Source organism: Eucalyptus grandis, chromosome 3 (genome assembly GCF_016545825.1).
Source record: "Eucalyptus grandis isolate ANBG69807.140 chromosome 3, ASM1654582v1, whole genome shotgun sequence".
NCBI lineage: Eukaryota > Viridiplantae > Streptophyta > Magnoliopsida > Myrtales > Myrtaceae > Eucalyptus > Eucalyptus grandis.
This window is the reverse complement of record NC_052614.1, coordinates 29,214,813-29,227,667: the sequence shown is the minus strand read 5'-3', so window position 1 is coordinate 29,227,667 and position 12,855 is coordinate 29,214,813.

Below are 12,855 nucleotides of genomic sequence, written 5' to 3'. Positions count from 1 at the left end.
AATAGCCACATTCTTAGTCATTATGAAAGTCCAAACTACTTAAATTTCTATTTTTCAATGTCTTTGGAATTTCTATAGCCTCTCAAGTTCAACAGTCTCAACTTGTGTTCGAGCAAAAGTCCAAATCTTTGAAAGCAAACTCATATTCATATCGATAAGAAAAAAAAAGAAAATATATGTTGGATGTTTTGGCTTATCCCTATCATCGTCATCACTGTCGCCATTCATCAAACTAGTGAAGAAGTCTCAATAAAATTAAAAATTAAATAAATAATATGTCAAAATATCACAAAAATTGTGGCCCAATTCTACTACGTTCAAGCAAGGTCATTGCCTAGGGCCCAAGCAACTTGATTTAGTAATTGGCATGAATTTGTTGGGCCTTGGTCAAATTTGGCAGGCTGTCTACTATTGGCTTAAAATGATAATTTTGCCATCCCCTCTCAACATGTCCATGCAAAGATTAAGTTGCAACCATGTTAAGTTGCATCCCGATTAAGTTCATCAACATCGTGCTACATTCATTTCCGCTGATAAATTTTTTCATATTTGGCTCGTACTAATTGAATAAAATAATGATGGCTTTTCCAATCGAAAAAATAAAAATAAATAATGATGGCCTTAAAGCAAGGCAAATCGGGCAATTCATGTGGAGTCCATAGATCTCTTGATATGGAGATTCACCTTAGGACTTAGACAAGTAGGATCAACGCGTTTAGTGTACAATACAAGTCATAGTACAAAGCATCGAATACCGAATACAACGTCGCTAATGTCGCAACCTACCCCTCGGGGAAAGGAATAGGTTTAAGAGTATTGCGTAAAGGATTGGCTTATAGCACATGATTAGGCGCAGGCTCTCCTAAGCTCATACCTCATGCGACATTGGGGTATTATTAAGAGTTTTGCAAAAAGGAGTCACCACTAGCCTATTGGGATCGGCTAGAAACCAAGTAAAGCACGGGAGCATGCCACACTTCCTACACAACCAAAGAATCTAGGGTCGGTGACTTGATTACACTAATTAATTAATTAGCACCATTTTGGTACCTAATCTTGTTCATTTAAAAAAAAGAAAGGTTTTTGTTAGGTCGTTTGGATTGATTTTATACATATCTACTAACATGTGAGGTGATCATGCTGGAACATAATCATTAAAGTGACAAATAGCAACCAAGCTTCTAATTGCAGAAAAATTAGCGCATGCAATTTAGCAATCACAAACATAATTAAACATGTAAATTAAACATGCGACATAATTAATGTGCAAGCAAATAAATGTCCAATTACACTAAGAAGGCAAGACATGATCATTCCCAACCAAACCATACATTTTTTAGATTTTAAAAATTTTAAAAATTTTATTTTTTTTTGAATTTTTGAATTTTTAATATATTTTAATATTTAATATTATTATATTCGAGAAAATGGATTCTGACCAGGTAAACCCAATTCGACCCGTTAGCACAGTCCAACAACCGGAACACAACCTAAGATGGACAAAACCTATTTCATAAAACTCTTATTTTTCTTTTTCGTTTTTATACCAATATTAATTTTTAATTTTTTTTTGTCATTTTTCTTATCCCTGCACCATCTTCTCTTTCACGCCTTCTCCACCCAACGTCTCCCTCCAATGTCTTTTCATCCCTTTTGTCTCTTTTTTATATTTCTTTTCATTACCCATTTTATTTCTTTTTCTTTTCTTCTCATTTTATTTTTCTCTTCCCCTTTTTTCTGGTCTTCTTCTCCACACGCTTCCTTCTCCGCCCGAAGCCTCCTCTTTCTACACCATACATCAACGCTAGCCGGAGCAACCGGCGTCGGCCGTCGGACCACCGCCGCACACCAGCCATCCCCCTCGGCCAGCGCCGGCCATCACCAGCTACCTATTCCAGGGACCACTAACCCATTTCCGATGCAATGAGAAAGTTTCATCGATTGAAATATATGCAAATATCTCGCACAAACTGCTCGAAAACACAATGAATAAAGGCAAGGCAACAAGGATTCAGTAAGCACGGGGGGCAAAAATGAGTCGGTCCGGCATTAAAACGCAGGCTACTCTTCGGTTTTCTTTAAGGCATTTTGTCAAACACATGGTCTACACTAATGAAACGAGAAGGTTTTCCCTCGATCGAAACTCAAATCAAGCTTAGGCTTCTACATGAGCATACTAGCATGCACAAAAACATCAATGGAGGCTCAATGGGACCGAAGCTCGCTTGAATTGGTCAGCCACGAGTTCTAATCTGACACCCTACAAAAATGGAGCATACATGAGCAGAGAAGACCTACTTAGTTCAATGAGAAGAGTTGCGATGGACAGCAACTCACGAACGGACGACCGATGGCAACCAAAACGCCCTTTCGACTTCACTCTCTCAGATATCTCTCCCTTCCCGATTCTCTCTGTCTCTCTGTCGCTCCTCCTTCTTTGTCTTCTCTTCTCCCCTTTTCTTCTGCAAGTCATCGCGTGAAGACCCCTTGCCGTGCCAGCTGCCCCCCAACCCGCGGATCACGCCGACCGCTCGTCGCTTGATCCTCCTACTCCTTTGTCTTCTGCATTTCTTTTTGCAGGTTTGGGCGTGGAGACAAGCTAGAGGGGGACAACCAGCCGTGGTGGGCCAAGATGGTGGGCCACGCGAGGGAGAAAAAGGCCGGGCCCAGGCCCACGCAGGGGGAAGAAGAAAGGAATAGGGGTGGGTCGGGTCAAAGCCAGATCCGGCCCGACCCGACTCGCTTAAGCTCTTTTTTAATTAATTAATGAATTAATTTTGTTGTTTTTTTAAAAAAATTTCCTTGTTTAAGAATAGGTGTCAACAACTGCCCCTCTTTGAATATAGCCTCGAAGAGGTTGCATTCAAAGACAGAAGACACCTATATTATTTCAGTGGGAGAGAGATTTTGGGTGCATAGGCATATGCCAAGTCGACAAAAAGAACTCAAAGTTATGAAAGTGTGTCTTACCATAAGAAGAATGAAAGACTCCAGTCTACAAAAGCATGCCGTGTCATAAGAAGAAGGAAGACCTTGGGCTACGAAGCTTACTATGTCATAAGAAGAGAGAAAGACTACAAGCTACAGAAGCACTCCGTGTTATAAGAAGGGAGAAAGACACCGGGTTACAGAAGCACTTCGCGTCATAAGAAGTGAGAAAGACTCCGGGTTATAGAAGCACTCCGTGTCTGTTGACACCTAAATTTTGGCAACCCGTTTAGTCATTTATCATATTAAAATTATGGGTTAATTTTATCCTTGAAAAAAGTAGTTAATTGCATAACATATAGTTTTAGGTGCATTTATTTTTAATTTGCATTTTTTTGTATTTAGCATTGGACCGATGGCGAGCATATTCATATTCAAATAGGATTTTTCACATATTTAGGTAATATATACCAATGGGTATATTCTTGGGTAGAAAAGAAATTTTTGGATGGAATATTTGAAAAAACAAAAGGGAATATTGCCCAGAGTGCAAGGATATATTTATGGGATTATGCACAAGCAAAATTGGAAGTGAAACATGTCACCAAAATTTAATTCCCTCTCTTATATAATGTGTTGTGCACGTATGACAAAGGGGCCACACATTGAATATACGGCCACATTTTGAATATATGGCCACATTGGAGGATTCTTTTCTTTCCTTCGGTTTTTTAGGGTTCTTTCCGTTGAGTGAAAAAAGAACACAAAAAGAAAAAGGTGAAAAATGAGTGAGGTGAGGGAGAAAAAAAGTAAAAAAAAAAGAGGAGGAAGATTGTTCGTCTTCCTCCCCGGCGATCCCCTGCTCGATCGCGCCAACTGTTGAGCCACCGATGACCCAGAGTCGCACCGCCGTCGATCCGCCCTTCCCCGCGTCACTGTCCCGCTCGATAGTGAGCATAACACAATTAAAACTTCATCTTCATCATCTAACTTCAAATCTAGATTTTTTATATCCATAACAATCTTATTAAATTCATCTAGATATTATTGGATAGGAGTACATTTTTACACCTTTAGTGCGTAAAGATGTTGCTTTAAAAACCACTTTAAAAATAATATTGTCATAAGAGATTTTTCCATATAAAGGCTCTCAAATTTATTCCACAATCCCAAAGTTGTTTCTTCATCAGTAGCTTCACGAAACACCTTATCGGACAACAACAATTGGATGGTGCTATGCTCCCTCTCTTCCATCTCCTTGATCTCAGCCGTAGTCATATCATCGAGATAATTGCTATACAAGACTCTAACTGAACCTTCCGAATGCAATAACGCATTCATATTGATCCTTCATAGCTCAAAAAAAATTTGGCCATTGAAGGATGCCACTTCAAACTTGATAGATGCCATCTTGAACAAAAAAAAAAGACTGAAATTCCTTCACTCTAATACCAAGTTGTTGCCAAAAAAAAAAAAAAAAAAAAAGGCCAAAAGATGTACAAATCCAAGCACAAGTAGCAAATGATGAAAGTAAATCGAAATCACATGAGATACAAAATTTACATGGGAACCCAAAATGGGAAATGTCACATAGAGAGAGGGGGATTTCACTATCTTTAATAAAGAGTATGAGAGTACAACCCAAAAGCTCTAAAACCACTTGTGAGCCGCAAGATTTAAAGATCTAACAAGAAGATAAGAAAAAACAAAACAAAAAATAATATGGAGGTTAGTGTTTTTGATATGTTATTAAACACATTCATTTTATAGTCTCCCTTAAAAAAATCCTAAAACAAAAGTGCACAGTCTAAAATATCCTTATCTTTAATTGAAAGTTAAAACTCAACATAACCCTTCAAAATCAAGCAAATCTAGTCAATGCATCAGCTATAACGTGCTCCTATATTGAGATACAAATATGGACAACCAAAACAACATCTAAACGAAGGCCTAAAGCTCCATTCTAATAGTAATGTGCATCCACATAAAAATAAGTAAAGATGATAAAAAAGAAAAAAGAGGAAGCAACAAGCAAATCGGTGAGGCAAACTCATGGCCAAAGTTTGGATAAGGGGTTCAAGGCATGACAAGTGACTTTAAACAAAGTAATTGCATGATCTAAAGATGAAACGACACACAATCAACACCATGGCCAAGTGGATCAACCAATAGACCAAGGTGATAGGCTTGCCAGGGCAAGGCAAGCCATCATATTTGTTGGGGAGAACCAGGGCAACAATTTACTAATAACTAAACTCCATCCAAGATTAATATCTTTCCCAAAACTAAACCAACCAAAATCAACTTAACCTCAACAATAAATAGCCAATACAACCTTGCAATAAGTAAATATAATGCAAACAAAAACATTAAGGTTTTACATGGAAACCCAATGCGAAAAAATCCATGAACCGCCCATAAACTTCTGCTAATCATTAAGAATAATAGCATACATAAAGTATCAGTCTCTAGTTATAGGCTCAACATTAACAATACGGTTGTATTTCCTCACCATAAAAGTAGATTAATATAAATGAAGCAGAAAAACACTAATCGAGATTGGAGAATTCGAAGGAGATTCTCAACGAACAAAACCTATCAACTCATAGCCCTTGATATCTCGCACAAAGCAACAATACCTCTCTTTCTTTTATTTTTTGATTTTTACTCTCTTTTTTTTTATGTGCTAACTAGGACCCACAAAAAGGTGGAACCAGCGAACAGGATTTGGCAACAACACTGGGTTCGTACTCGAGGAACATAATGATGATACAAAAACAAGGAGAAACAAGAATAGAATGACTCCTACCTTGAATGATGAGAAAGATAGGCGAACGCGCTCAACAAAGCTCACGGCAACACACCCTTTACTCACGGTTTCCTTCTCTTATCTCACGGTCACTCCCTCACTCTTTGTTGTCACTATTAGTCACTTCTTTCTTTGGCTATCTGGTTTCACTTGAAACTGAAGGTCTTTAGAAGGGGACTAAGTGAAGGAGGGCCCCACAAAAGTCCCACCAGTCCCACCATTCCTCTTTTATTCCCTCTTGGATGGTCAACGAAGTTGCTGCAGAAACTCCAGCATCCTGCCTGCTTCCAGCTCATAATTTTTAGCTGAAAATTGTCCTTGGTGCAATTGAAATTCACGGTCAATTTAGTTGCAGTACCCAAGGCTTTAGCTCTCTCTTTTTTTTTTTGTCAGAAAATACTAGCATTTCATTCACATAGGGGAAACATTACAACCCATATTTAGGGCATCGGTACATAGCATATCCAAGATAATCTGTGGAGGAGAGAAGCCCAGTTTGAACTCAGAGAGCCACAACCACGGGCCTTGGCAGCCTAGTCGACTATTGCGTTTTCTTCACGTCTACAGTGAGAGATGTGCAGATGGGAAAATCAGGACAGCAGATCGGTGCTCTCCACAAACAGAGTTCGACATTCCCATGGCAGCAACCAGCAATCATTTACCGTCTCTACCATCACCAAGCAATCAGATTCAAGCTGCAGGTCATCGTCTGCCATTCCTTTCTGCAATAGATATTGAGAGTGTAATTTAGGGCTCGGATCTCCGTTTGCAGTGGGGATGAGGCAGGAACAGTGTGGGAGAATTCAGCGATCAAAGTCCCTTCATGATTTCTACAAACACCTGCAATGTAGCCCATGTGACCTACTAAAGGGAAAGCCCCATCAATATTTACTTTGATTGTTCCTAGTTACGGGGGAGTCCACATTCGAGAGGTGTGCATCAACGATTGTCTTGTATCCGGCTCCTTCTGTTGTGTTTGACGAGTGAGCTCTGCATTGGTTAGTGCCAAATCTACAATCTGTTCAGGTTTTGTGTGTTGGCGGTGGAAGATGAAGTGATTTCACGCTTGCCAAATTTGCCAAAGAAGGGCTGCTATTATCTCCAAATCGGGTACGTTGGCTCCACCTGCTAATATATCTATAAGCCATCGGTTCATACTGTGGATGTTTTGAGCTAAGATGTTGATCTTCACCTTGGGGTGAGTCCAGATGCCCTGTATCCATGGGCAGAATTCTGGCACCCCGAACCCTTCGTAGGTCGACACCAGCGCCAATGTTACACCTTATTACCTTTCTCCTTAGAAGAAGCGTCATAATTCATAGACACATTTTTTTTATACAAAACGGTCCCAGCGCGACTCATTAGCGGAAGCAAATTAAAACATCACAATCTCTCCCCCTACCAACCATGATACAAATACACACTGCTAATCATCATGATTTTATAGACAAGCCATGACACTTTATTTACATATATTTTCAAGATGGGACTTCTTTTGGGTCGATACATCAAAAGGAAAAGTTAGGACTCAGCCATGTCCAGCCTAAAACCTCAAAAAAGAACCCTCGACCCTCTACATCTCACGTGTACTACTCCCATCATAAGTGTCGGCTATCTATCCAAAAAGAAACAGCCCCTACTCGTCACGCACAGGCATCACACCCAGTTCGGTGCGTCAGGTGGCGGCGGTGGCAGCATCCCTCTCATCACCCCATTGTGGCAAACGTGGACAGAGACAAACTCCTGGACAATCGGGCCCCTAGCCGGGCCTATGTCGTACGAGACAAAACAGGGCACACATATGTATGTCAGTCCAGGCACAGAAGGACAGCTATACTTCTCACACTTTACCTCGACGTCGGACGGTAACCCGTAAAATACACCCCGCATGACAGCAGGAAGCGGCATACTGCTAATCTGAAATGTTGGTCCCCAAAAGAGGTGAGTACAACCACTCAGCAGGTAAAGAAATCCAATAACAACTCAATGCATCATGCAAATCATACATGTATTGCAAGTGTTACTTACCTTGAAGCTATGCGCATACTAACATTGCATCATCATATCATACGTGTCATCATCATCATGGCATCATTATATCATACATTTCATCATCATTATGACATCACCACATCACACATGTCATTATCGTCATGGCATCAATTATATCATACATGTATCATCATCATGACATCATCACATTACACATGTCATCGTGCCATATCATATATCATCATCATTATCATCATCGTGTATATCATGCATGTCATGCCATGGGTGATCATCATTATTTCACATCACATATCATCATCATCATCATCATCATCATCATGCATATCATATATCATCATCATTATCATCATCATGCATATCATGCATGTCATGCCATGGGTGATCATCATTATTTCAACATATCATCATCATCATCCTCATCATCATGCATATCATATATCATCATCATTATCATCATCATCATCATCATGCATATCATCATGCATATCATGCCATGGTTTAATTTCCACTTTTAGCTTTCAATTTGATCACCACATCACCCATTCCTCAAATCATCAATTTCATCATCCCCTCGGGCAAAGACCTCCGAGGCTTCCGGCATCGGCAACCATCCTGTGCCACCGGGCATCCGGTCCCCCACATTCCGGGCATTTCGCATCCCAACTAGCATCACGAGGCATTCCCCTTGGGCAAAAACCTCCGACAGGGCTTCCGGCATTTACACTTCCTGGCCAGGCATCCCGCACTCCAATCCTAGCATCACGAGGCATTCCCTTCGGGCAGAAACCTCCGACAGGGCTTCTGGCACCCCCACGTTCCGAGCATCCTAAATCTCCCAAGGCCATCCGGCAATGCATCTCTATACATTCCGGGCATTATCCTCCACCACAACCACCTCCTCACTTATCATTATCCATATTTACCAATTTCAATCTTAATTTAGCATGGCATATGACATGACATCAAACAAGTCATACTTGGCATAGAATTCACACATGCATCTCAATTCAATGTCATCCACACACCAAGACCTTATCATACATGCAACAATGTATAATTATTTATTAATAAATTTAATGGAATTTATGGCCAATAAAATAATCCATTTTATTTATTTATTTATTTAAATTTCAACTTTTTCCATTTTCACAAATATTAAATTTAATATCTATAAATTCCTAAAATTATAAAAATTAAAGCAATTATCAAACAAGCCAATAGGATGATAATTACATGCAAAATACATGGCCAAATAGAATTTTACACAATCTCACAATTTTCACAAAACATCATATGATTTTCGAATGAAACCAGAATGCACAGTTTCCGAAGAAATTCGATTAAAATATCCATAGGGCATCAAAAAATTACTCAATTTTACTGAGTGATAGCCAAGACATATTCGTACAACTTTCATGAAGACTTCCAAGCCAGATTATTTTTAGATTATTTTATACAGTCTCACGAAGCTTCTGGATCCATTACCGCATCGTCCAGTGCAAGCTTCTCCGAAATATTGAGTTTTAACCTACCTATTCTCTTTCGTTTCCTCTGAAATTTGGATATGTTATACATCAAGATGTCCTATTGGTTTCATGAAGAGATCTAAGTCAAATAACCAGATTATGGTCGTCATTTAGGTCCATGAAGTCTCGAGTGTCCCAAAATACATCTCCAGAATTACCGTTTTCAAGATCTAGTCGATTTACTAGGCTATACTTGTTCATTTCACTTAAAATTTGAGTATGTTGTATTTTAAGATGTCACCTACAACTTTAATGAAGAAATTGAAGACAGATTCTCAACAAAAACCAACATGCAACCACAAATCCAACAAGAGGTCAGTAAAATCTTTCCAGATCTGGGGTCTCCGTAGGATGAGACTTTAACTCCTCAAATCTTCATCATTTTCCACGAAATTTTTATTATGTTGTAGTAAAAGATGTTAGCTACAACTTGAATGAAGAAATAGAAGCCAAATTCGGACTCTAAACACACGTTCAAGCTCAAACAACATTCTGACTCACACTGTTTGAGCAAAAACAGCCAGACCATTCAAACATAAATCATCTATACTTCGGTTTTTCTCACCTAAACACCCAAAAATTTAACATGCAAACTACATACAAACATGCAAGAGCAGCTAGAGGACTCCCACTTGCCTCTAGACCGGTCGGTCGAAGACGGCGAGCACGGCGGCACACGGCGGACGGACGGCGACTCCTCCTCCTCTCTCTCGGCTGCTCCCCCTCTCTCTCGCACGATCACTCTCCCTCTCTCTCACTCTCTTGGGAGAATGAAAACCGGCCACCCCTCTCTCTCTTCCCTTTTATCCCCCTAATCCTCATCATTAGTAATGATTAGGTTGCCTTATCAATGGCCAATGCATGGCCTTCTTCTTGCCACTTGTTACAACACTTGCATGATGGGCTTGGGCCTCCTTTTTGGGCCTCCTTTGTGGCTGACGGCCACACTTCCTTGGGCCTCAATGGGCCGGTCGACAGCCCCTCCATGGGTTCCTATTGGGCCGGTTATCTTGGCCCATTAAAAATCCACTCTTGGGCTTAAGGCCCAATTAAATTTCAAATCCTAAATTTCACCTTTAAACACTTTCAATTCTTTTCTTTTTATGGAATTTAATTTTTGTTAATTTCACATGGCCAAAGTCTTGTGACATTTTGTTTATTGAAATTTAATTTATAAAGTGCATGGCCAAGCATAGATTATTATCATAATCTATCAAATTTAAATTCTCACAATCATATGCACAAATCATCTATTTAAAAGACTAATGGCTAAAGCATAAGCCATGGGAAATTTTATCACCTAATTAAAGACTTTAACACACCTTATGGCTTGTCATTAAATTTTGGGATGCCACAAGAATAGAAATAGGTGTTCGGCGGTTTCAAGAAGTTGAGATTGACAGAGCTGACATATTAGGTCAGGGATGATGTGTCGTCTGTATAGGTTATCCCTTGTAGCGAGTGCGTTGTGGCAAAGGGACCATAGGAATATTCGAAGCTTAGGGATGGTCTTTGCTTGCCAAATCTTTCGCCATAGCTGAGTTGGGAGTTGGTAGGATGTGGATGCAAGGGGAGGATCTTGGTTGTGAGCAATTAGTCTGAGTAAACTGTAACCACTTTTCACTGTGTATACTCCTATTGATGTTCCCATCCATATAATCCGATCTATAGTGGGAGTAGAACTTAGAGGTATGGTAACAACCTCCACAATAATCTGGTCATCAAAGCTTTTTTGGAGTGGAGGAACATTCCAAGTAGTCTGTTCTGGATTAATAAAACTAGCAACCATCTCTGGCTCTCCGCGAACTGTTGGCCCACCAATAGCTCCCCCGGGTAACCATTTATCATTACGAATGTGTATGCTTTGTCCATTCCCAACTGACCACTGAAGTTGAGCTGAAATGGAATCTCGGCCTAGGAGCAGACTTTGCCAGCCCCAGGACGGTCTAGATCCTCTAGTTACGTACCATAAGTCATTAGACTGAAAATATAGTCCTTTAAAAACTCGACTCCACAATGATGAAGGGTTTTGGAGTAGCCACCATGCCTGTTTACCTAGGAGTGCCTTGTTGAGAGTAAGTAAATCTCGAAATCCAAGCCCCCATTTTGCTTCCTATTTTTGAGTAGATCCCAGCTTTTCCAATGTATTCCCGACCTAGTACAGTTATTTTGCCACCAAAAAACTGTGCTATCTTCTGCTTAATGGACTTGCAAATAGAGACTGGAAGTTTAAAAATCGACATGGCATATTGTGGTAAGGCTTGTACCACAGATTTTAACAATATTTCCTTCCCACCCTTGGATATGAGTTTTTCTTTCCACCCCGCCAGGTTTGCACTAACCCTTCCTAGTATCCAAGCAAACATATCTTTCTTAGAAACCCCCCAATTAGATGGTAATCCTAAGTATTTGCTAGTTTTTTCAATCAAAGGTACTCTCAATTCTCTAGCCAGATTGTGCTTTAAAGTACTAGGACAAGCTCTACTGAGAAATAGGCCATATTTATTTCTATTCATAGCTTGACCCATAGCCAAACAATATTGCTGTAATATATTCGCTAAATTTTGGCATTCAAGGAGGCAGCCGTCTAAGAAAAACATCGCATCGTCCGCAAAAAATAGGTGAGATAGGGTAGGGTAGCACCTGTTAAACTTGATTCCCTTGAGATTGCCTATATCGATTGCTTGCTGAATAAGGTTTGACAAAACATTTGCCACCAAGATAAACATATATGGAGAGAGAGGATCGCCTTGGCAAAGCCCCCTTTTTGGATGAAAATAGGGTAATGGCTCGCCATTTAATTTGACATTGAGGGATATCGTAGTTATGGATTGCATTACCCACTGCACCCATTTGCTATGAAATCCCAGTTGTCGCATATAGGCCTTCAGAAAATCCCATTTAACTTGATCATATGCTTTCTTCATATCCAGCTTTAATATAGCCTGAAATTTTTTCTTCCTTGCCCTGGTTTTTAATCGATGCAGGACCTCTTGGACCACCAAGATGTTATCTTGGATCTGTCTACTAGTCACAAAACAGTCTGTTCCATGGAAATCAACTCAGGTAACCAAGGTTTTAGGTGATTCGCTAGTACTTTGGATATTATTTTGTAGCTGAAATTGCAGAGACTAATGTGGCGATATTGATCTAACCTTTCAACGTGCGGTATCTTTGGGATCAAAGTAATAAGTGTTCTATTTAAAGCTGGGGGCATCACACCTGATATGAAAAAGTTTTGCGCAGAGGTAAATATATCTTCTTGTAGTATGTCCCAGTAAGTTTGGTGGAACAAACTGTTAAAGCCATTTGGTCCCGGGGCTTTGGTAGCCCTTAATTGAAAGGCCGCTTGCTTAACTTCCTCCCGAGAAACCTCTGCTATTAAAATTTGATTCATTTTTGTTGTAACCACCTAAGGGCATTGTATCAGAAAATGGATATAATCACGTTGACCCACCGATTTATAGAGGTTGCAAAAGAAATCCGTTGTTATATTCTTCAATTGGTTGGAATCTCTTATCCATCTTTGGTGTTCATCCTAAAGCATAGTAATGCAACTGTTTTGTCGTCATTGTACAG